General features: G+C 41.1%; 1 long non-coding RNA gene across 3 annotated transcripts in view; it reads right to left on the reverse strand.

The window, feature by feature from the left end:
- LOC114232171 (uncharacterized) overlaps window positions 1–25,813 on the reverse strand; it is a 55,939-nt gene extending 30,126 nt beyond the window's left edge. For 2 of the 3 annotated variants that reach the window (XR_008557508.1, XR_008557507.1), the window contains exons 1-3: window positions 25,719–25,813; window positions 12,054–12,162; window positions 873–1,008 (exon numbers count right to left, since the gene is read on the reverse strand). This is a non-coding gene — a long non-coding RNA (uncharacterized LOC114232171). Of the gene's footprint in view, window positions 1–860; window positions 1,009–12,053; window positions 12,163–25,718 lie in introns of all 3 variants that reach the window. The other variant, XR_008557509.1, reaches the window with a different exon arrangement.
- Window positions 25,814–26,132: the final 319 nt, after the last annotated feature.

Below are 26,132 nucleotides of genomic sequence, written 5' to 3' on the forward strand. Positions count from 1 at the left end.
ATAAGATACAGATACATTTCTTGAGTTGATATTTACAAGTTGTATTAGTTGCCAATAGAAATAAGATATTTCCAGACAGTTACAGAGAAAGGAAGAAGATGAGAGGGAGAAATAGGGAGATAGAGATAGAGATAGAGATAGAGATAGAGATAGAGATAGAGATAGAGATAGAGATAGAGATAGAGATAGAGATAGCACAAGTGAATAAAATAAGGAAATCATTTTATACTCTGTTTTATTTCAGATTACAGAAATTAAATCTAGCCATTTTTTAACCTTTTTAACTATTTAGGGAAGGTTGCACCAATTTCTAGTAAGTGATGTGAGTTGTGTGTGTGTTTTTTTTGAGTGTATGTTGGTTCTTATGTGTTGTACTGGTGAACATAACATAGCAACCATGACGATGCTAACAGATGAGTGAAGGTTGACATATACTTTTACTCTATTGTCTTTACTTCTTGATCTTCAGCTCTTCTCTAAGTGTACACTCATCTGTCACCTGACCTCTCACTCCACCTCAGATTGCTAAGGTCACCTTCATGTTTTTAAGCTAAAGTCCTCATCTTACTTAACTCTCAAGAGCACTTGGCACTTACCATCCTGTTTTCAAAACAACCCTTCCTGTGTTCCCTTCTCAATTAATGGCACAATCATTCATTCATTTATGCAAATCAGAAACATAGAGTTATCCTTGATCACTCCCCTTTCTTAATATCCATCAGCAAATTTGGTCATCTTTACCTCTTCCATCTCCACAGCCACCACCCTAGTCCAGCATGTTATCACTTCTCATCTGGTCTATTGCAATGATGTTTACAATATCTACCTATATCCATTCTTGTCTTGCTCTATTCCTTTACCTATATAGTTACCAGAAATGTGCATCTGAAGATGTTATTATTTCAAAGTGAAACTGCTAACATGGCCTACAGAGCCCAGCATGCCTGGTCTTGACTTCCTCTGACGCATCATCTTGCACTCCTTGCTATTTGCACACTAGCCACATGGCTTAAAAAAAATACACACATACACACACACACACACACACACACACACACACACACACACTAGAGGCCCGGTGCACGAAATTCGTGCATGGAGGGGGGTTGTCCCTCAGCCCAGCCTGTACCCTCTCCAATATGGGACCCCTCGAGGGATGTCCAACTGCCCGTTTAGGGATGTCCAGTGGGATCGGGCCTAAATGGGCAGTTGGACATCCCTCTCACAATCCAGGGCAGCTGGCTCCCAACTGCTTGCCTGCCTGCCTTCCTGATTGCCCCTAACCGCTTCTGCCTGCCAGCCTGATCACCACCTAACCACTCTGCTGCCAGCCTGTTTGCCACCAACTTCCCTCCTCTGCCGGCCTGGTCACCCCTAACTGCCCTCTCCTGCAGGGTTGATCACCTCCAACTGCCCTCCCTTGCAGGCCTGGTCCTTCACAACTGCCCTCCCTTGCAGGCTGGGTGCCTCCCAACTGCCCTCTCCTGCTGGCCATCTTGTGGTGGCCATCTTGTGTCCACATAAGGGCAGGATCTTTGACCACATGGGGGCAGCTATATTGTGTGTTGCAGTGATGATCAATCTGTATATTACTCTTTTATTAGATAGGATAGAGGACTGGTACAGGGGTGGGGGCCAGCTGGTTTGCCCTGAAGGATGTCCCGGATCAGGTGGGGGTTCCCTTGGGGCGTGGGGCGGCCGGAGAGAGGGGCCTGTGGTGGTTTGCAGGCTGGCCACGCCCCCTGGCAACCCAAGAGGAGGCCCTGGTATCTGGAATTTATTTTCCTTCTACAATTGAAACTTTGTAGCCTGGAGCAGAGCCAAGCCTGGGGCTCCTTCTGAGGCTGGCAGCCATTTGTGTTGGGGTTATAATTGAAACTTTGTTGCCTTAAGCGGGTGGGCCTGGCCAGGGTGTGCAGAAAGCTTTGCTTCCCCTGTTGCCAGCGGCAACCCTGGCCTGCTCTCTCAAGCTCCATTCTGCCGCCATTTGTTTGAATTTGTTTACCTTCTATAATTGAAACTTTGTAGCAAGAGTGGAGGCTTAGGCGGGCAAGAGCAGGCGGAAAGCTTGGCTTCCTCTGCTACCTAGGAAACCTTGCTCTCTGTGGCTGTAGCCATCTTGGTTTGGGTTAATTTGCATGCTCGCTCTGATTGGATGGTGGGCGTGGCTTGTGGGTGTGTCGGAGGTATGGTCAATTTGCATATTTGTCTATTATTAGGTAGACTATTCTTATTGATTTTTTACATAGTGGAAGGGAGAAGGATAGAGAGTTAGAAACATTGACCAGCTGCCTCCTGCACACTCCCTACTGGGGATGTGCCCGCAACCAAGGTACATGCCCTTGACCAGAATCAAACCTGGGACCCTTCAGTCCGCAGGATGACACTCTATCCACTGTGCCAAACCAGTTAGGGCTAGCCACCTGGCTTTTTTGCAGTTCCTAGGACCTGCTGAGCACTAACTTGCCATAGGGCCTTTGCACATGCTATACCCCCAGCTTGCTATATCCTTTGCCTATTCTATTCAACCTGGTTAATGCCTTTTTGACTAGATTTTTAGCATGAGTGTCACTTCTGGAAGTTCCCTTTGAATTTCTTTACTAGATTCCCTCCCCTTTTATGTCTGACATAGCAGCATGACCCCTCCTATTAATGACTATTCCCCACTAGATTGTAAGCTCCATGAGAGCAGGAGCTATGCCTATTTCTGCACCTGACACAGAGTGTGCACTCAGTAAATATTTGTTGAATGAACAGAATCTTACTTCCTCTATGAAGTGTTCATTAGGTATTCATGCCATATAGTTTTCCAGTTTCTCGGTTACCCTAATGTTCATCACTTAAGTGTGAGTCTTCCCTTGTTCTCTTTTTTTCATGTATATTGGGGTGTTCTTCTAACTAGATAGGAAGTCATATATGGACATATGGTAAATTCTCTGAGAACTAGAAACACATCTTAAGCTTTAAGAAGTCTCCACATGCCCAAAGTAATTCTGATCACAAAGCAGGTTTTGAACCAAGACTTGAGGATTGGTTTACCTTTGCTCATAAGTAAATGTGGAAGTTCAGCCATATTCTTTTACACATGCTGCCGCTTTTCTTGGCTTTCTCCTTCAGTCTCTTTAGATATGGAGTTTGTGGGGACAGGTGAGGAGTGGAAGTAGCACCATTGACTTGCACCCCCGTCTCTGCAGGAGCTTTATGGAGCCTGAGAGAGAGCAGTCTTCAACTCTTCACCCTTCAGATCAGAGCGTGAGACCTGGAGAGGAGAGGCTTTTGCCTTCCATGAGGCAGGTGCATGGTAAGTGGGACTAGGTTGCCTGACTAATTAGAAGAAAAGCTGTGGCCATCACTTGGGTCCCCTGACTCCAGGCTCATTGTTCTTTGTGGGGTTGTTTCATTTAAATTTAGAGGGGAAAAAAATAAGCTCTCATTAATAGGATGAGGCACACATGCTGGGAATTGAAATTAATAGGGATGGGGAAAGCCAGGAAGATCCTGGGGGATCATATGGGTGTGCGGACAAAGTCAGGTGAGAGAGATGGGTTATATATTTGGTGAAAACCATTATTTAGAATTTATTTTTATTTGAAGCATATACATCATACCTAATTACTTTATGCCTTGCTACTTTAACATTTATTTATAGAATGATTATACATGAAAACATCCCTTTAAAATCCCCTTTACTCTTCCCTCCTTTTCTCAGTTTTATACATTTATTATACAAGCCATGCATTGTGACTCCACTGGGTATCACAGTCTGTAACTGTGAATGGTTGTGTGTGTGGCTTAGTTTATTTTCACACAAATCTCACTGCCTTTCCTCTTGGTCCTTTCCTCCTTTTCTTTTTCTAAGCACCAGATGTCATTTTATTTTTTGTGCACCCATGTGTGAGAGCTCACACGTGCGCATGTGTACACACACACACACACACCTGGATGTGCATAGACAAAGATTGCACTGAAAGTAAATACTGTGACATATGGTACCTTGAAAATCCAGGGTCTTAATAGCAGGGCTGTAATCAAGGGTGCAGATGTTTGGCATTTGACAAATGAAATTTTGTATGTAAAACTGTTTTAGTACATTAAGTTAAAAGAGAGAAAATTAGCTGCATATTGTAATGAACATATCTTTCCATTGAAAAGGGATGAAATGGGAAACTTAATCAAACAAATAGGTCAGGGATCTTCTGATTATGTTTATCCAAGTCTCAGATTTCATTTTTATTTCCTCTCGGGGATTCTTTGCTTCTTCCTCTATTATTCAGCTTACACAGAGAGTGTGGGAAGGTGTTTTGAGTGTCACTAACCTTAAAGGTTTTGGAAATAGAGTTTCAATAATATACTCTAATGTTTTCTTTCATCAATGTCAAATTTTACTGTGAATGTGAACGTTTTCTTCTCTTTACCCTTCCAGACCTTTGGTTCCTCATGTTCTCCCAGTTTCCAAAACCTCATTTCCTTCCTAAACACCTTTACTTAAGTATTTGAAATCAACAATGGCTTCCCCCCCCCCCCAAATATGTTTCATTGGCTGTATTATTATCATTGAATTTAGCTCAATATACAATTTGTCACTTACTTAGTCTTTGTCCAGAATTGCTCTTTGTTTAATGTTTGCTAATTTTTATGCCCCTTTGATTATAGATCTCTCAAAATTAGAAGTTACATTTTATGTAAGTGATTCATAAATACCCATTGATTCATTTTTTAGATTGTTTTTAAAAAAGAAAGGAGCCACATTACTTAGCAGAAAATGACATATGTGGCGCAATTATAAATACATAAAACAATCATCAACTGGTAATTGCTATCAATAAAACTAGTCAGCATTTTTCCTTTCAGTCTTTGGAACTGTGCCCCGTATTGCCTCATTTGCCTTATTTGGATTGTACTGCAACTTCTAGGCCTGCAAAATAGTTCTTTCTAGGCATGTCCTCTTTTCCAAAGGAGTTTTAAAAATATTTTTCTAATCAGAGGCAACTCAAGATGCTATTTCCTAATAATATCTTTTAAGAAGAAATCAGGATCTTAACTAAAGATGAAAAAGAGACATATTTAGTAACTAATCCTATCTAATAAAGAGGGAATATGCTAATTGACCCTCACACCATTGCAAAGATGGCGGTGCCCACAGCCAATAAGGAGGGGATATGCTAATTGACTGCCCTGCCCTCAAATATGGCAGTGTCCACAGTCAATAAGGAGGGAATATGCTAATTGACTGCCACGCCCTCAAAGATGGCAGCACCCACAACCACAAGAACGGCGCCCAGTTCCCTCAGCCCCCCAGCCTCCCAGGGCTGGTCCGAGGCGCAGGCAAGCCTCAGATGGCAGCTGTCCGAGGCTCAGGTAACCAGGGTCAGCCAAGGCTTGCGCTGCCAGCAATGGCAGCAGCAGAGGTGTGATGGGGGCATCGCCTTCCCCTGATTGCCGGGTCGCCTCCCACCCCGAGGGCTACTGGACTGTGAGAGGGGGCAGAGTAAGCTGAGGGACACCCTCCTCCAGTGCATGAATTTTCATGCACTGGGCCTCTAGTATTTTTATATTTTCACTCATCTTTACATTTGATCCTTACAACGCACAATCCTATAGGTAGGCAGATGTTTATATTCTCTTTATGAAGGATGAAACTGAAGTGCAAAAGGATCAGGCAAAGGCCATCTAGCCATGAAACAACGGAGCTTGAGCTTCGACCCTGTCAGCTGCCTTCGGCTCCTTTGCGCACTCCTCTGTTCATCTCCATGTCTTTGGTAGAATAGCTAGCCTGTGAGTGGACACTGCATGCTTGAAGTTCCATGCAAAGAGGAGTTCCCCAAAATACTTGTTAAAGGCATCTCTTTATCATAAAGACATATCTCTTCACTATTTTTCCTTGTAGTACAGACTTGATTAGTAATTCCTGAACATCAGCTGTTGGTAGGCATGACACAGGGTAACATTAAGATAACAAAAAATAATAAAAAAATAACCAAAGTTGTCCCAAAGAGAAAGGTTCGGTAGTTAGAGTCAAATGTTTCAGAGGCTTTAGGAGAACTTGAGGCTCTATCAGATATCACTGCTTAGATTGGCAGGTGTCCCTTGATATGCCATCCCCCTTTTCTGCCCTTGCTCTCTTGAATAAAAGCTTTTCCTTCTGTAAAGTCTGACACAGCCTTCCTTGTGGGTCTTCTCCATGATCCCCATAGCACTTTGGATCTCTTTCTTTCTGTGCCTCCTGAAATAATTGTCTGCTCCACTCATTTAGCACTGAGCAAATGTTCTAGCTTATTGTTTTTGCAAATGCTCTACTTCCTCAACGGGATTCAAGGGCTGGTGAGGATGAAGCCATGCTTATAATTTTTTTTTTTTGTATTACTAATTTGGCCACAGTGGGTGGGATGGCTCTGTCCCCAGTGGCCGTCCCAGTCTCCAATCTTTCACATACCATTTTAAAAATATGGCTGTCATTTGTCTTGCATCTAGCATATCGCAGGTGCTATGCTAGCTAAATCCTTATGGTCGCAGTCTCCCCACTTTATAGCTGCAGTCTCCCCACTTTATAGCCGCAGTCTCCCCACTCTATAGTTGAGAGACAGTAGCTCTGGAAGTTAAGTAACTTGCTCAAGGTTGCCCAGCAAGTAGCAGACTTGGGATGCACTCTTTCTCCACCACGCTGTCTCTTCAAGTGTGCCCACTGTCCATCCTCCAGATATAACTTTAATCTTGCTTTTGCCTTTGCTTTGTATCTGGGAACATTGGTAACTAGTTAAGAATTGGTGGATTTTCCAAATAAAACCATCACTTATTTTTCCACTTATTTAACCAATATTTATTTATTTATTTTTAAATTTTATTGTTTAAGGTATTACAAATAGTAGTACATATGTCTCTTTCTCCCCCCCTGACCTCCTCCCCCTGCCTCCCCTACCCCCCAGCACTTGCCCTTGTCCCCCCCCCCCCCCTGCCCCCAGTGTCTTGATTCTGTTGGTGGTGTTTACATGCATGCATACAAGTCCTTCGGTTGATCTCTTAGCTCCCCAACCATCCCCTACCTTCCCGCTGTAGTTGGACAGTCTGTTTGATGCTTCTTTGCCTCTATTTTTGTTCAACAGTTTGTAATATTCTTTATTATCCATAAATGAGTGAGATCATGTGGTATGTATCTTTCACTGACTGGCTTATTTCACTTAACCATCACTTTTTAATAACCTCTTAATGACCCATCTTTTTTCATTTTAGTTTTAAGACAATAATTAGAGGTACTCTTGGCTGGATGCTCATGAAGCATCAAGTGTGAGCCTCATAACAAAACGGTCTTTGCAGTGACTGTTGTTAGGAATATCCTGTGTCATAATTTTGCTTTTGTGTATCCAAGTCAAATTGCTTTTGTGTATCTAATTCAAATTGCTTATTTAGAGTCTGGCTCATAGAAGGAAGTGTTTTTCACTCAAGCATAGTGCAAAAGGTGAAGTAGAATAATTTAGACCATCACGAAGCACTTATCTTTTCTCATGTGTAACAGATCCATTTGCTCAGTCTTTGATGAGGGCAGGAAAGAAAAGAGTTTGAGATCAGATGGGAGGAAAGTTTCTTGAGACATGGAAAGTCATCTATAATAATAAAAGCGTAATATTCTAATTAGACCAGGCGTCCTTCCAGATGACCTTCCGGATGAAGCCGGGGCTACAAGGGAAGCCCGGGTCTCAGGTGCTGGAGGGAAGCCAGTGCCAGCAGCCAGGGAAAGAAGGCCTACTTTTGCACAAATTTCGTGCATCAGGCCTCTAGTTTGATTCATAAAAAGTATAAAATTCACTAATATTAAAATAATAAAAAATTACCATGTTTTTACTCTTTGTCTAAAAGGTGTGACATACCCTTCAGATCCCTACAGGTTTTTGTGACATTTATCCTGGAATTTTGGAACTCACTGGTATAGCCAGACCTTGTTTCTGCTGAGTTGTCCCATGGCTAATATGTAGCTGGTACACAGCAGGATGGCCATGCTGCTTGTCAAAATATTGAAGTGTTTCCTTGTTGGTTCATAAAAGTCTCTGTCCCAGCCTGCTGAAACATCTCATAATCCAAGCGATAAAGAGTCGTTGTCTAGTACATTAGACACCACCAAAGACCCTGCTCTCTTCTGCATTCATCCTGTTGTTGGTAATGGTTTGAATCTCAGCCTTGGCTGTTGTTACACAGACTCTTTGCTTTAATATGCAAGATATGGATCTCAGTGGCCTGGATCTTTCCTGCTCCTTTCCAAGTTCAGAGTTGCTTTATAAATGGTGTGTGTGTGTGTGTGTGTGTGTGTGTGTGTGTCTGTGTGTGTGTGTGTGTGTGTGTGTGTGTGTGTTTCACAGACATCATTCCAGGTTAAAATTGATAGTGAAATCCTCCAAGTGGTAGATACCATTCCTTAATAAAGCCACACATATCTAGGCAAAAGTGAGTGGAACAATGCTTGTCTTTGCTTTCTTGTTTTGTCATTAGCATTATTTTCTGAAGAAACACATGGAGGTTGACTGTATGAAATATTTGTGGAGTTCTCAGAGTTTTATGCTGGAGGTATTTAGGATTGGAGGTTATAAGTTTATTTCTATGAGTGTAGAAACCAATATATTCTATGGGGTGTTGTATTGCTTGGACTCCATGGTTTATTAAAAGAAGACCAAATTGGTGGCTTCTGACACATTTATGTTACCTTCTGTATTTTATAAAGCAATCAAATGTTTTAAATCATTAATAAAATAAGGTTGAGTATACTAGTAAATAAATATTCAAATATACCCATTGTCTCATTTTATCCTCGTAAAATCAATAAGAAGTTGCTACTGCCTGTATTTTATAGATTAAGTGACTTGAGGGTAGCCAGATGCCTCTGAGCAGGAGAGCAAAAGCCGAGACACCCTGAGCCCACAGGAAACTGCTCCCCGCACTCTGATCCTGGCTGGGTCTCCATACAAAAACCAGTATTCCAAATAAGGCGCTTTAAAAGTTAGGAAACAAAACAAAATGAAACAAAAATGTTTGTTGTAAACATGTGAGAGGAGATGCTGTCCTTGTGTGTCAGCATCATTCATAGAAAGAGAGTAATATTTTGAGCTCTTTAATTGAGTTGAGGTATAATTCTGTAGTGACTGCTAAACCATATATTCTTTAGTTACTGAAATAGGATTATTCATGCTAGCTTACTTCTCAGGAGATGTGATCGAGTGTCGAGAAACTTTTAAGTTAGGAATATTGATGATGTAAATTACCACGATGTAGAACGAGAATGCATTAAGTTCTGTCACCCTGAGAAGGCTCTGGCTGTCACATCTGTCCCTCTATTGATGTCAGGAGTGGAGGAGGCTCTTGGGCAAAAAGACCTGTGTGCCCTTTCCCCTCTTCACTCTGTGGACAACCTTTTGAATGGCATCCTGGGTCTTCTTGGGGAGGTCACCCCATTATCAGTAATTTCTTTTAACATTTTTATGCTTAGGCATGGAGAATATCCAAAGTATTATCTCAGACTTTTTGTTTCCCCACAAACAATGGTGAAATAAAAGACAGGTGCACTTTTTTCTTTCTGAAGAACATGCTATACTTTCTGAATGTTCCATGATCAAAATGAGAGCCTGGGACGCATTTGAGATGTTTGATAAAGGACTGTCTCTGCCCTTGCTCTTGATAAAAGAACACAGTAGTTTGAGAACATAGAATGACTGAGAATTAATGTCTGTTTATCTTTGCTTTGGGGGAAGAAATTAAACTAATCTCATCAAAGTTATTTAGGAAGTTTCTGACTGTACTCTTTAATCTTTGTTTCAGAAAACAGCAGCCTGCATTATTAAAAAGGCGATCACTGCGTGTGGGAAGAGCTTTCAGCTGGTGTCTGTTTCCAAATATGAAATTAAAGAATTTGAAGTTAATTTCACAGATAAAGGAACTGCTAGGCAAAACAGTGTAGGCCATTTTGGAAATGTTATTACATTATTCAAAACATATTTATTCAAAAATATGTATGTGAGCTGCTGTACAAACATCCTATGGGTGTAATCACAAACAAAAATTTCACCGATGCTGAGCTTCAGCTACAAGTTGGATAAAGATATCAATTTCATCTTTTTTTTTTTTTTTGAGTGGGTACATATACAACCTTTTCCTGAGTTGAGATGATAGAATTTAAAAGCTTTTTTTCATCTTTACTGTGAGGAGGTGTGTGTGTGCACACACCCACACATGCACAATATTTTAAATCTCATATTGTTCAGTTCTGTGGTTAGCAGGAAGGAGATTCATTAGTTTTGTGCATTAACAATTTATATAGTATAACAATTGGTAAAACCACCTTGCCACCTAAAATCCTCCAAGGTTGTGCTTTCTCCATCATTTTTTCTAGATCCCATCATTTGTTGGCCTCTGAATGTTGGGTGCTCGAGGACTCAGTTCTTGGACTACTCCTTTTATCCAAACACTCTCACAACTTAGGTGATTTAATCCAAGCTCATGGCTTTATGCCATCTATATGGTGAATATGTCTATTTTCTTTTTATTTCCAGCCCTAGCAGAAGATTTATTGTATGCTAGAGGCCCGGTGCACAAAATTCGTGCACAGGTAGGGTTTCTAGGCCTGGCCGGCAGCCGATTGAGGCCTGAAGGCCCTGATGGGGTCGGGAGAGGAGGCGATGGTCACCGGGCTGGGCACAGAAGGAATGGATGCTGGATGCCAATGCCGCCCTTGGTGCCCCTCCACTGCACAGTTCCCCAACCCCCCCCCTCCTCCTTCCCTCACTGCCGCACTGCCACCAGGGCCTGCTGGCTGGGAGGGAGGGATGGGGCCTGCTGGCTGGGGGAGGAATGAAGGAAGGGACCATGGGAGGTTGGCCGCCAGCTCCAAAGGGGAAGCCGGCCCTTGGCCCCCAAGAGAAAGGGCCGCATCTGCCACCACCCATCCTCTGTTCTCCATCCCTGCCCGGGGCCTGGCCTGATCAGCTGATGGGGTCCTGCCAGCCAGGGGGAGGGTCCGCGTGATCAGATGATCAGGTGGGGTCCAGCTGGCCCCACCCCAATTAGGGCCAATTGGGGCCAGGCTGGCCCAGGGAGGGGACGCGGGAGGTTGGCCAGCCTGCCCCGCCCTGATCGGGCCTGTTGGCTGGCCGCAGTGTGTATCATAACAACCGGTCGTTCTGGTTGTTCCAGTCATTCCCGTCACTTGGCTTTTATATATATATATATATATATATATATATATATATATATATATATATAGAGAGAGAGAGAGAGAGAGAGAGAGAGAGAGAGAGAGATGTCTGCTTAGAAGTGTAAATTCATCTCACACCAACTTTGCCTCTTGCTACACACATATCCCTCCCTACCTTGTTCCTCTCTTGTCTTCTCCAACTCAATTGGCATTATCATTTAAGCAGTTGCCCAGGACAAAAAACCGAGGGATTAGTCTTGAAGTTTGTCTTTCTTATCCATTTCACATTCAATCCATTAGCAAGTCCTATACTCTCCAGATATATCCCACATATATTCCAAAACAAATCCCAGCAGCTCTTCCGAAATTGGGCTGGCTTCAACTTTTTTAAATATCTCTTTGTGTCTACTGTTAGCCTGATGGTGGTTAGTATCTACCCTCTTATTCAGAGTAAACCATCAAAAATATAAAACTAATCCTGTTGCCCCTATCTTTCAAAGGCTTTCTGCTCTACTGAGAAGTAATTTCAAGTCTTTACCATGGCCTTCAAGGTCCACCATGGTCTGGTCATTGACTATTGCTCCTTATTCATTTTCTACCACTTCTCTTCTGCTTCCACCTCATTCACTTTGCTCTAACTATACTGGCCCCTTATCTTGTTCATCAACTCTCCTCCTCAGGGCCTCTGTTCCCACTGCTTGCAATGCACTTCCTTCAGATATGTGTATTGCTTATTCCCTCCCATCATTCAGAACTCCTTTCTTTTCCCCCAGGTACCTGCAGTCTTCCTTCCTCATCTCATTCAGAACTCTGTTCTTTGACTAAAAATAGCAACCTTGTCACTCTCCATTGTTGCTTAATATTTTATAGTACTTCTTCTTACCTGAAATAATATTGGTTATTTCATTTGTTTGCTCATTGGCTTCTTGGAAAGTACGGAAGCTCCATTTGAACATGGTATTCTGTGTTTCTCCAGCAGTGATATCTGGCATCTATTTGAGTGAATGGATAAATGATATGATTAAGTTCATCTCTCTTCCTTGATATCTTGACCCATTCTCTACTTTTCACCTTGTGATTATTTAAACTCTCTCTCTATGTCCCAATCTCTGTTGTTATGAATATGCAACAATGTTCTGATCCTTTTAGAATAGAGACACAACTGATTTAAGAGGCAATCAAAAGAGCATAATGATAATAAAGAAACTCAGAACTTTACGTTTATTTTGCTAAACTGTGACCTTCAAGATTATTGTCTCACTATGGACTAATTAATATAAGCTTTGAGACTCAATATTTAGCATTGACATTCTTCCTCTAGGCAAAACCTTCCCCTTTCTTCTTAGGACATACTTGACTTTCAAAGTGTAGAGTGTAAAGGGAAAAGACTTTCAAAGAAAAGATCAATGCCTCTCTTTACCACATTGATAATATTATTGCATTAAAATGTTTTATATTTATCTTTTTTTCTGCTGGTTCTATGGGGCCTGATAAGCATCTAGATCTCACCTGTTTATGTCGTTCTTGCTAATTTCATGATATCCATCAATGAAATCAAACAGGTCTAGACAGATGCATGTACCTGAGTTGAGTCAATGGGCTTTAAAATGGCACCTCATATGTATGTATATATGTCATATATGTATCTTATTTTAAGGTCATGTGTTTAATAAGCATTTATTGAGTGCCGACAGTGTACCTGATATTATATTATGGTCTGGGGATATTAAAAGGAAAAGACATGGATTTTAGATTTAAGGAAAACCCAGTCTAGTAAAGGAAATAGGCAGATAAAAAATAATTATAAGGCAGATTGACAGTACTGTAAATGTACATATAAGAATACACACAGAGTATGGAATATGGAATTGCCAATTTTATTGGACAGTTGCAGGTCAGATCAGGGAAGACTCCTTGAGGAAGTTTACCACTGAGGTGGGGGTTGAAGAACAACTTGTCAGGTAGACAGACCACAAGTCATTGAGGCAAACATGGTGAGTTTCAGGGACTCTAAGTAAATTTATATAGTTAAGGCACAGGAATTCTGAGGAATTGACAAGAAATGAGGCTATCAGAGTAAACAGGGTTCAGATCACCAATGGCCTTGGATATCTTGTAAAAGAGTTTGAACTTTATCCTAAAGACCAAGGCTATTCCAGGATTTTAAACACAGGGGGGCTATCATCTGACTTGTATTCCAGGGAACTTGAGTATAGAGTAAAGAGGCATGCAATAATAAAGTGATAGCATAGGATGGATATTGGGGCTGTGGAAATGAGAAAATATGGAATGACTAGAGCTTTGGGTTTGTTTGATTGGATAGTTGGTGGTGCTACAAAGAAAAGGGAGCAGAGCCAGAAGAGCTTCCTATGCTATCATCACTGCAAGTAGCATTTATTGAGCACATGCTATGGGCCACGCACTTTCATTATTCAATGGTCCTATGAGATAAGAATCATTACTGTCTTAAAGTCTACATACCAGAAACCTGAGCTCTAAGGAGTTAGATGCCTTGGCCAAAGTCATACAATTGGAAATGTCAGAGCCAAGAACTGAACCCATTCTGACTCCATAGTCGGCTTTAAAATATTTTAAATTTATATGTTTAATATAATTTAAATTTAAATCTAATGAGCATTTGTTATATAAATGCGACAATATCTAAAAATAGGGACAGGAGAAATGATCATCCAAGTAGGCTCTTGACACACAGAAAGCCAAGTCTTGGCTTGATTGTTCTGGGTGAACTTTCAGTGGGGACAGAAGGACATCTACAGGTTACACAGTTGGGGTTGAATATATGAATCTGGATCTCAGGTTAGCAATCAAAGTGAGAGAAACACATTTGGAAATTGTCAGTGGATGGGTGATAGGAAAATCATATAAATGGAGAAAATATATTCTTTTTAAAAAAGAACCATGCCAACAAAACCTTCCTTACTCTTGCAACTGTATGGACCCTGACTCCTTACAAAGAAAATAAAGAAGTGAAAGGATCAGTTTGTGCAGGCAGATTGGTATAGATGCTGATACTTATTATCATGATAAAGTTTTCTCAAAGATTCTAGAGATTTCTAATGTTTTCCTATGTTAGTCTGTTGCTAATTTGTCAGTGTCTCCTGCTTTACCAATATGGGACATAAGTCATTTTTGCAGGCTAATTGAACTCTAAAAATGATACTCTGAGGAAGCTGTCTACAGAAGCATGAATTTGTCGAAAAGAAGGATTTAAAGACAATTGTTTTTAAATAATAGCTTGCACTCTTGCTTTATCACTTTTCTTTTTATCCAAATGATTGCTGTGTTTTTGGGAAAATAGCAGTATTCATCATTGTTAAGTTGGGAAAAGGAATACCCATACCAGATTATTTTTATGGATCTCAAAAGCTACACTGGAAGTAAAAAAACTATGAGGAACTAACAGTGTGAAACACTTTGTGTGCCTTGTACCTTGTCCAAAAATAATTGACTCATTAATCTCAACTATATCAATCTGGTCCCATTATCAGGGTCAAAGATAGGTTAATTTTAATAAGTGGATGAGTATCAGTTCACAGATAGGCATGCATTTAACAGATATTATCTTAGAAAGGAGGCAATAATTAGAAAAATTATTCTGAGGTGATTTCAGTGAAAAATATCATAAATGAAACCCTCACGTTCTACTTCAGTATTATTAGGAGACTAAAAGCTGAGCTGTGTTCCTAAAATTGACATGTGGAATTACAGCACAGTGTCAATTTCTCTTCTCTTTGGGAAAATGTTTCTGAAAATAATAAAATATTTTCACAAAGGGAATGATAATTTCACCCGAATCACAGAGCAGTAGTGGTGAAGAAATATGGGTATTTGACATCAGATTGCTTTAGTTTTGAATCCTGACCCCGCCCTTCACTATTTGATTTAATCTTTACAGGTCTCTGTTTTTTTCTCCAGGAAAGAAAGGGGTGATAGTATATTTCACAGACTTATTTTAGGAATTGAACAAGAAATATATGTGAAAGTGTCATGCACAATCCTTCATGTGCTGTAAATTGTTCCATAAACATCCTTTTTATGTTTCTGAATAATAGTCTCTAATCAGGTACTCATTGGCATAGTCCCCCTTTCAAAAAAACTGTTATTGGAATTTTGAAGTTGAGCAAAATAACTGTTCACTCATACCAAGTGGTTTCTTTTGTTTTGCTTTTTTCCTTTGCTTCTCACTAAGATATTGCTTTCTTTTATTTCATTTAACTTAACAGATTTAAAAGAACTGTTTATACTTCCGTTGTCAAGGGTAATCATGCTTTTGAAGTAAGGTAATGGCCTATTGTTACACTTATTGGTGCCTATTGGGGGACAAGTTAGAATTTTATCAAGTCTGTTTAAACATCACATTTCTTACATATCCCAAGAGGAATTCTTGCTTCATCTAAAATTCTCTCTGATGATACTTATATTATCATGCTTATCCCTTATAATGGAATCATATTAATGAGTGTCCTGCATCATAACTATCCCACATGCATAGGAAAACCAAAAATTAAAAAATGGAGAAAAATACTAAAAACATTTAGTATTAAAAAATACTAAAACGTATGTAACATTCAAGAGAAAATAATGAGAATTAGCTGTATGCCATCCACTTTCTTACAAGTGGAGTTTGATAAATAAGACAATTATTGACATGCTCCAATGGGAGAGACAGATACATGAAAAACCAGTGGCAACCCAGTGCCATGTGGAGGCATGCATCTATTATTGCAGATCTCTAAAGATGATGCATGTGCAGGAACTTATCACCTGGTGTGCAGATAAAGGTACATGTGTTAGTAAGGTGGTTTCTCTGTACTGAGCAGATGAGAAGGAACCCAAAATAGGGCACTCTGGCAGTTCTGAGGGGGCTACTTATCTGTGCTTTTGCACATGGTTGGGTTCTTGGGTAATCCTTTTGTCCTTGAGCTCTGGGGATTTTCTCCAGTTTGCATGATTCCATGATCCAACAGCCATGCACTGTCCCCAGCTGTGGGGGCAATGTGTAAAGTGGTAATTGAGGGCCATCTATTGTGGATTGCAGACCGTACTCTGAGAGGCCAGAGTCCTAACTGGGACAGTGCTTTCAACCCCATTGGCCAAATCTCCATGACTCTGATCTTTTTTATGTATGTTTGTATGTATGTATGTACTATTTTTTAAAATATATTTTTATTGATTTCAGAAGAGAAGGGAGAGGGATAGAGAGATAGAAACATCAATGATGAGAGAGAATCATTGATCAGCTTCCTCTTGCGTGCCCCACACTGGGGATCGAGCCCACAACCCAAGCATGTGCCCTGACTGGGAATTGAACCGGACCTCCTTGTTCATAGGTCGATGCTCAACCACTGAGCCACGCTGGTCAGGCAGGGCACTCTGATCTTTTTTAAATGTTGGGTATCTGCATATGATTTTGTTTCTGACAGAGTTGTATTAGGGTTCAGTCAGGCAAACAAAAACCATTCTTGATATTTCAAACACAGAGTTTAACACAGGGAGGTGGTAACACAGATGATAAGAGCTGAGTAGCTGACCAATGGACAATGTGATAACTATGAAGTGTCAGTTGGAAGCTACGACCATTCCATAGTCTTGAGAAACAAGGTTGGGGGAGAGTTACTGCCAGAGCCCAGATCTGGGCCCACTTGGTGGAAGGTAGAATTATGGCTGGCCTGCATATTAGATGCTCGATCTACAGAGGGCAGGCATTCCAGCAGGAGCTGGAAGCAGGGAGGTGAGGCCACTCAAACAGAGTGACAGGGAAAGAATACCCTGGCTTCTCTTTGTTCTTGCTCTCTAATTGCCTGCTATTGGCCAAACTTAAGGAATTTGGGACTGGTGAAAGGTAGTTTGCAGGAGAAGGTCCAGGATTAAATCTGAGCCCAAATAGGTGATGACTACTTAGGCAAACATGGAGATGAGCCTTCCTTCAGGGAACAACTAGCTGTAGGAAGTGTGACCAGCAGATCGCCTTCAAATGTCAGCTCCTTCCATTTGTCTCAGCTACCGAGAGGCTGAGGTCATGACCAGTCTGTGGCAGCCCACATCTGGTGACTGAGCTAGGAGAACATACAAAGGACTGGTCATCTAGGCTCCAGGTAACACAGCTCTAACAGCAGCGTTCCCTCCAAAGCCCCCAGATGTGTGGGCCAAGACTTTGTCAAGCCTGAATACCAGTTTTATTTCTCTCTGCCTAATTCCACTTCCTCCCTTTTTCTTTCACAGGTAAATGTCTTCTCCCCCAATGCCATTTCAGCATTTGCTTCTAGATAATTTGAACTTGGACCCAGACATACTTGTCAACTCCAACATCAGACATGATCCAGGGCAGAGGGAAAAAAGGAAAGGTTACGGATCTGGGAGGGAAAACAGGATGCTGACTCTATTCATAGATACAAGAAACAGCAGGAAAGAGAAAGTCCCTTGAGCATTGGATCAGCTGGGCAAGTCACCCAGGAGGAGGTGGGAGGATTGGGGGATTTGAATAGGTGGGTGGCAGTGAAGGGAGAATTCTGGAAGAGATGAAGGGCTCAATCAAAGGTGTAACAGTGGGAATTATTATGTTTAGTGAAAGAAGTAGTTCAAGAATTTAAGACTTGGCATTGGTACCAAATTCTGCTCCAGGGAAGGACTAGAAGCCACAAATAGAGAAAGAGGAATTTCTTTTAAAGTTTGCAGCATCTGGGGAAACATATTTCTTAGTGTGGCAGAAAGAGGCATACAGATTTTAAATAAGCTCTCTAACAAGATTTTGTGTACAGGTTCATTTTTCCCCCATACAAAGCTTTAATCACAAAAGCATAATTGAACCAGGTAGGAAAAAAAAAATCATTGTTTCACTACAAATTCTTTTTTATTTTCTGGGGTTTCACATTAGGAGGAAATAAAATCAGAAAGGCACTTTTATAAGCAATTACATAATGGAATGGTGTGCTAACCTACTATGAACTTTAGTTTAGGAAAGGCGTTGTGCTTGTACACAAAGGCAAGATGTGTTTGTTGGTTCTTTTAGAATAGATTTAGGTTGTCGGCGAGTATGAATTTACCATGCTTCTAAAGAAAATGACTATACTGAAAATTCAAATACTGTTTTATAGCTATGTTAAGGAAGAGAAGGGTATCATCAAAAGTTATTACTGAACATTTGGGAGCTTAAGTTGAATGTTCCTACTCATTTCTTGGGATATTATACAATCTTAGGATATGTGTGCATACTAAAGGAGTATTTGAACCATCCTCAATACTGGCCATGGTGTGGCTGGCCTAATGAGGGAACTTTGGTGAATGTAGGAGGTAGTCAGATGTCTTCTTGTCACTGTCCCACATCATGGCCCAGGGAATACTGGCTAGATTCCCGAGAACTACTAGGAAATTTCAGTTTTTATTAATGATGATGCTTATCACCAGGGAAAAATTCACAAGTGGAAAGCCTTTCTAATAAAACGAGGCCTTAGTTGCCACACATAGACCCATCCACAGCGATGTGGGCTTCAGAGAAAGAGCTTCCCGTGCCGTTGCCTCTTCTGATGGGGATATAAGCATGGTGGCCAAGGAGCCTCCAGCTGCTGAGACAAATGTCTGAAAGGTGCTCTCAGGATTCTCTTTTATGCTTATTGTCGTGTGGGAAAGGAGCCATAACTAGGTAGTGCGATCATTTTGTTCATTAAAGAAATGAAAACACTTCCTGCAGCAGTAATTCGATAATAAAATATACCTATACTGCAAGAAGCAGGAGCAACACCCCAGTGCCTGCCTGATTTTCTTTAGTTATTAAGCTGATGCTAAGTAATCAACATGAGAATCGTTTATAGATGCCCTTGTTTTATTAAGAAGTACTTCGTGATTCCATTTTAACCTTACTTGGTAATTCAGACAGAGTGCAAGCAACAAAGGCATCATCATAATTATACATTGAAAATTGCCCTACTAGGATATTACTGTTTTACTCCTATGATGTAGAGTTCTGTGAGAGTATGTCCAGCGCTTGGTATGTGGGGAAGGAAATCACACACTGAAGCACTGGATGAGTTTTATGATATACAGATTCCGTGGCAACTTTAGGACAGTGTTAAGGTTTCCTGGCAACTCTCTTTCCTAGGACTCTATTGATATGCAATAAATACCAACAGTAATACCAATAAATGCTGGTGAAAAGTTAAGATTTCAATTTGTATACATCCTACTGGATCTATATGTAACCTTATGGGTTATTCAGAGTGTAGGTAAAGCTTAGCTCTGGCCACAGGAGACACATCTGAAAGGGCATCTATCTGATACAATCTTCTTATGGTCCCTCCCACCCCCATGAGGAAGATTTTTACTGCTGAATTAAATATAGGAATGAAGATGGATTGTGAACACATGTTACTATGGATGGAAATAAACAGAATCTCTTTGGTTTGGAACAAGCCCTCTGGTAAGCAAACCTGCCCCCTATTGGGAAAACACTCTGCTGCTGCTCAAGTCATGGAGAAGTGAGAAAATGCGCAGAATGAGTAAGTCAGGTTCGGTCCCTGGAACCTGAGAGTGGACCTTCCAAGGTGAAAATGAATATGCATTGAGGATTGCTTAATTTTAGCACCATCTAGAACTCTCTGGAAGGCAACCTTTGGAGTCATCAGAAACCTCTTTTTGTTGTGTAGGGATTATAGGTTGAGAGAGAATATTTAGGGGGGAGGGAGGGGGGATGCTTTCTGTCTCCTGGATCAAAGGGGATGGATAGTCCTGGCAGTGGCACCATGCCTTTCAGAGGAAGACTTTAGTGGCCAGTTTAGAAACAGATGAATATATGTCTGGGTTCAGAGTTTGAAATGGTAAAATATTTGATGAGGGAATTGATACTGAGAAATTAATCGCAGCTCTTTAAGAAGTTTCCCTGTAGTAAGTCTGAATAAGGGGGTGCATGTATATGATCGTCAACTGATTCTCAATAGAGGCACAGAATCCTTGAACTTGATAGAATCTTACTGTCAGGGCACATACAAGTCTGTCTACTTAAGCCTCACCCTTCAAAACCATGTCAAAGAGCATGGAAACAGATCTTTGTCTTTTGAGAATCTCATGTTTGTCTCTGATTACTTGAGACACTGGCAGGGTTATTTCTCTACTTGAGGCTTTTATTTAGTTTGAATGAATATGTTAAATTCAAACCATGTGGACTTGTAAGAGCATGCAGCCCAACTCAGCCTTATTCATCAATTCTTATAGGAAAACGTTTGGTAAGATAACAGTGTTCATTTGAGGGTTTCCCCAGGCCATGTGGGTTGTCTGTCATGGAACTTAGGACTAGAAAGGTGATCATGTGGAATGCCCTGCTCTGTGCTTTGAAGCACGTGAGTACAGAGACCCTCATTTGTAGCACCAATGATGCGAGGGAGCTCAGAGGTCTAATCCAGGTCTAATCCTCATGAGTTCCTTGCACAGCACGCCTCTGGCAGACGTGGTCAGGGCACTGCACGTAACACTGGGCTGTTCTCCTCAGGATTTGGAAACTGAGGCTCTCCTGTTATGTAAGCCAGTGCTTTCAGCTCTAGTCTGTGTCATAATCACCTGGAAGGCTGTGCCACATTGCTGGCTCCACCCCAGGAGGTTTTTACTCAGCAGGCCTGGGATGAAGCCCTAGAATTTGCATTTCTAACAAGTGCCCAGGTGCTGCTCCTATGGAGACTATACTTGGAGAACAAATATAACCTGTAGTTTTGGATGGTTCCTGAGATTGGAAAATTTTAGAAAGGATCATATAAAGAAAGATGGTAAATTAAGTATACAATATGAATTCTAATACTTTTTTAAGCATGTGTCTCCACTGAAAATCTCAATTTTTTTTATTATGAATATATTTGTTGAAAGCAATGAAGACTTAAGACCTAAGCACATATAGTGTCTTTTAATTCACTTTTTGCCAAGAAGTAAGTCTGCCAATCATTCTGTGAAAGGTATAGGGGTTTTAGTTATGCAAAGCTTTGTTGAGGATGAAATGTTTTAATTCTCCTGAAAGCTGTGCAAAGACATGTTATATGGAACAAGGGTTTTAGTGGTTTCAAAAATCATAATTAATTCCTCACTCTGTGATCACAAACTTCAGTTTGTTCTTCTCTCTCAGTTTTCAGAGAATAATAACATTGACAACAGCAATAATAATAGCTGGTACTGTTTATTGCATGGCTGAGTGCCTTTTTGTGCCTAGCACGTTAATATTCGGAGCCTCCAAGTCTCCCGATAACCCTGCAAGTTACATGTTTTTATTCCTATTTTCCAGATGAGGGAATTGATACTGAGAAATGCCATGTAACTTATTGAAATACATATGCAATTTGATAGTTTAGGTTGTAAAGATTTGTATTTCCTCCATTAGGAAACACATTTCTCCCCATCCCACAAATGATATATCTGGTTTCTGAAGCATTTTGTCTTTGTTTACGTCAATATTGCTTGCAGGCAGTTTAAGACCCTCACATGTTGAGTGCCTAGTAGGTGCTGTATATTTTAGAGATGTGATTTCATTAATTCCTCTCTATACCCTGCAAGTGAAGTCATGAAAACTTCATTTCAAGGATGAGAATTCTGAAAGTTCAGGAGAGTAAGGGGCCTGCTAAGTAATTCTCAGAGCAGTATTTGAACCCAGGTCTTTCTGCCTCCTAAGCATGTACTCTTTTCAAGACAGCAGTGTTTCTCTAAGCCTTGAAATGGTTTTAAATGTTATTGAAGTTGACAACTGTTGTGGTTAGTTCAGACTTACCCATGGGCAGAGCGGGAAGTCTTGCTGGAGAGAGTTGTGGGTAGGAGGAAATCCTGTCCCCACTCAGCCTCCCTGGTAAACCATCAGGGGCTGGCGAGCCTGCTGTCTGTCCATTAGTGTTTTATCACTGTAAATGCAGCCTTGCTCCCTTCAGTTGTCCCCTGCAAATGCATCCACCCTAGGGAGGGCTAATGCACTAAAATACCCTCCCGGACCGCCTCTCATTCTCTGCCGAAATAAGCCAAATGGTCTTTTGAGAAAATGTTCAGATATTTTTGTTACAGCGTATTAGAGAAATCCATAAAGCTAAAGCAAATAATATAGCATTTCTGTGTATAGCACCCAGCTTTATCAAATTGTAATAATTTTTCATATTTACTCCAGAAGATTTTTTTACTTGACTTATTTTTTTTAACATTGGAAGCCCCTTATGTTCTTTGTTGCAAACCAATTCTTTGTCCCCCATCTTCTGAGTTAATCACTAGCCTATATTTGTTGTTTATAATATATATATACATAGCCTATATTTGGTGTTTATAATATATATATATACATATATACTATATACATATATACTATATATATTATACTATCATTGCATCTATATACATTTATTAAAATATATTCTACTGTTTTATGTTTTTAAACTTTACATAAATAATTTCATACTTTATGCATTATTCTGCAATTTGCTGTTTGCTCAACCTTATATTTTTTGAGATATATTTATGTTGATCAATGTAATTTTAGTTCATTGATTTTCACACTGCATAATGCTGTATTGTATGAGTACACTAATGCTGATTTATCCATTCTCTTCTGAATGGCCATTTAGCTTGTTTCCATATTTTGCTATTAAATTCAGCGAAGTAGTGACATTTTTGTATATTTTTCTCCTGGAGCATATTTGGAAGATTTTTCTACTATGCCTAAAAGAAAGGTAAAGCAAATAACATAAGACTTTTAGAAGTGGAACTGCAGGGGTGCAGGGCATGTGCATCTTTGATTTTCCTAGATAATGCCAGTTTTCCAAAGGGGTTGTAACAGTGGACGCTACCACTAGCAGCTTATGAGTTCCTTATTGTGTGACTATAATATTAGATACTTAAAACCTTTTCCATCTGGGGCATATAAAATGGTATGTTAATATGTTTTAATTTTCATTTTCCTAAACAGTGATGTTGAACATTTTTTCAGATGTTGCTTGGTAATGGGTAAAGGATGACTTTATCTATTTTTATGCATTGAAAAGTGTTATAGCTAATGTTAAATTACATTTTAAATATATTACTTAATTTTATCAATATTTGGCTCACTATTACTTCTTATATCTTACACTAGGAGCCCAGAGCACGAATCTGTGCACCTTGAAAGGAGCTGTGGGCCGCAAGGCTGCAATAGGCACAGGGGCAGGTCTCGGCCCATCCTCTGTGACCCGCCCAGCCCTTCCCATCACGCCCCCCCCCCCCCCCCCCCCCCGTCACCTGTCTGCTGGCAGCCCCACTCCCGCCACTGCCATTCCCACGCACTGACAGCACCAGCCTCGCTCGCACCCACCGCTGGTGCAGGCCCCAATCGCTCTGCGCCATCAGAGGGTGCAAGCGACGACTGCTGCCCCGATCGCACCTCAGGAGCAGGGGGAGGTGGAGAAGCCCTCAGGGATGATCAGGGCCTGTAGCCGCCGCTCACACGTGATGGCGCTGAGTGATTGGACTGGTGCTGGGCACTAGTAGCGGGTGCAAGCAGTGGCTCTGGTGCCAGTAGCGGGTGCAAGCGGGGCTGGCACCAGTAGCAGGTGTTAGTTCCGGGAGGGACCGCGGCGCGCAGGAGCAAAGAATTTTCAGTAACCACCAGAGGCTCACCCCTATGACAGCAACTGGCGCCCCACCTTGGTCTGGCAGCCCCGCTTACCTACTCCACCATCCCACTGTGGCCAATGCCCGCCATGTTCCACACACACCCCCTGGTGGTCAGCGCATGTCATAGCGACTGATTGCTCAGTTTGGTTTTTCTGGTTGTTCTGCCGTTTGGTCTATTTGCATATTGCCTTTTTATTAGGTAGGATATTCTCTTTATTTTCACTTTTCCTCTTTCTGAAGTGTATTCTTTAACAGGTTTCTTAATTTTCCTAGTATTTGTATGTTTAAAATTATCTTTATATTGAGCTCAGTCAGCAGTGATAATTTATCCAATTATAAAATTAGAGGTTTAAATTTATTTTCTCAACCATTTAAAGATATTGCTCCATTGTTTTTTGTTGCTGATGAGACCTCTGCTGTGAGAATAATTGTTCCATTACAATAATTTCTCTTCTCATTCCTAAAGTGTACAGTCTTTTTTTTTTTATTTGTTATTTGTGGATTTTTTATATGTCCAGGTATAAATTTAATTTTATTTTTTTAAACTCAACATACTGAGGATTCATGTCTTTCCTAAATTATGTCTAATTCTCATCTACTTATCTCTGTAAGTATTCTTGTTAATAACTCCTCTTATTCTTTTTTTCTGTACCTACTCTTGGTCGTACATTATACTACCCTTCATTCTACCCTCCATGTCTTTTAACTGCATCTTGTTGCTGCTGACTTCTCTTTTGTCTTTGAAAGGATTCTGGATGAATTCTTATAATATTTTCTGTTATTTAACTTTTCCTTTTACTTTGTGTAGGCTAGCATTTATCTCACTGTAGTGTTAGCTACCATCCCTCCAAATCATCTTCCAATTCAGCGGCATAAAACAACTATCTCTTATTATTGCTTATTTGTCTGTGGGTCAGCTGGCAATCAGCTGATCTTGCCTGGGCTCAGTTGTGGTGGCTTTTTTTGCATGTGTCCCTCATCTTTCTTGAATCAGGAACTAAAGAGGGATGTTCTTCTCATGGTGATTTGAGAGGAATAAGAGAACAATGGAAACACTCAAAATTTATTAAGGCTTAGTCTTGCATCATTTATGACTCTATTAAACAAAGTAATTCATGTTGGCTGAGCCCAAGGTCAAGGGATGCAAAGATATATTCTGCCTTTTCAGGAGGAATACCAAAGTCAATGACAGAAGGTATAATAACCATGGGGAAAGATGAAGAATTGAGGCCAATAATGTAGTCTGCAACAAATATACACTGAGTGGCCAGATTATTATGATCTCTGAACACATAATAATCTGGCCACTCAGTATATATATATATATATATATATATATATATATATATATATATATATATATATTAGAGGCCCAGTGCATGAATTCGTGCATGGGTTCATGGGTGGGGTCCGGCCAGCCTGGCGAGGGGGAGGGGATATTGGCGGTTGGCCGGCCTGCCTGCTGGTCGAACTCCTGGTCGAGGGGACAATTTGCATATTAACCTTTTATTATATAGGATATACACTGAGTGGCCAGATTATTATGCGTTCAGAGTCATAATAATCTGGCCACTCAGTGTATATATATATACTAGTAGCCCTGCGCACGAATTTGTGCGCCAGTAGCTCTCTGCGGGGCCTGGCCACTCCGTGCCCACTGCCCAGAGGCTCTCTGTGGCCCATCAGCCCATCCACGGATGGGCGCAGAACGCTTGCCTCCTTGCTAGAGCAAGGAGGCAAGCATTCCATGCCCCGGCCGGGCCAGAGGCCCATCCTCGGCTGGGAAATGCAAACTTCCCTCCCTGTTCTCAGGAACTCCAATAAAGGGCTTCCTTCCTCTTTCTCAGCCGGCTTTCACCCCTGTGCCTCTGCCACCAGCCCCTCCTGTCACACTATCCTCCACCCCTCCACCCTCTGGTTGCCCAGACTTGACCTTGCCTGGGAGTCAGGGGCCACTCTACTCTGCTCAGCTCACCGGTTCCTTCTCTTCTTATGCAAGTGTTCTGCGCCCCGGCCTGGCCAGAGGCCCATCAGCAGCCAGGCTCAGAACGCTTGCCACGGCGACAAAGCAAGCATTCCACCAGGCCACTCATGCTGCCCACTCTCAGCAGCCACCTCCCCCTACTCCCCCAGGACTGGGGGACTCCAGCAGGGCTGAGAGGACTGGATGTCACCATATTGTGGCTGTGGGTACCGCCATCTTTGTGACGGAGTGATATTTAATTTGCATATTACCCTTTTATTAGATAGGATATAATTTATGTAGTAGTAAAATAATAGCTCCAAAAAGATGCTTACACTCTAATCCATGTGCATATGTTCTATTTTTAGATTTGATTAGTGGTAT

The sequence above is a fragment of the Eptesicus fuscus genome, chromosome 11 (genome assembly GCF_027574615.1).
Source record: "Eptesicus fuscus isolate TK198812 chromosome 11, DD_ASM_mEF_20220401, whole genome shotgun sequence".
Classification (NCBI taxonomy): domain Eukaryota; kingdom Metazoa; phylum Chordata; class Mammalia; order Chiroptera; family Vespertilionidae; genus Eptesicus; species Eptesicus fuscus.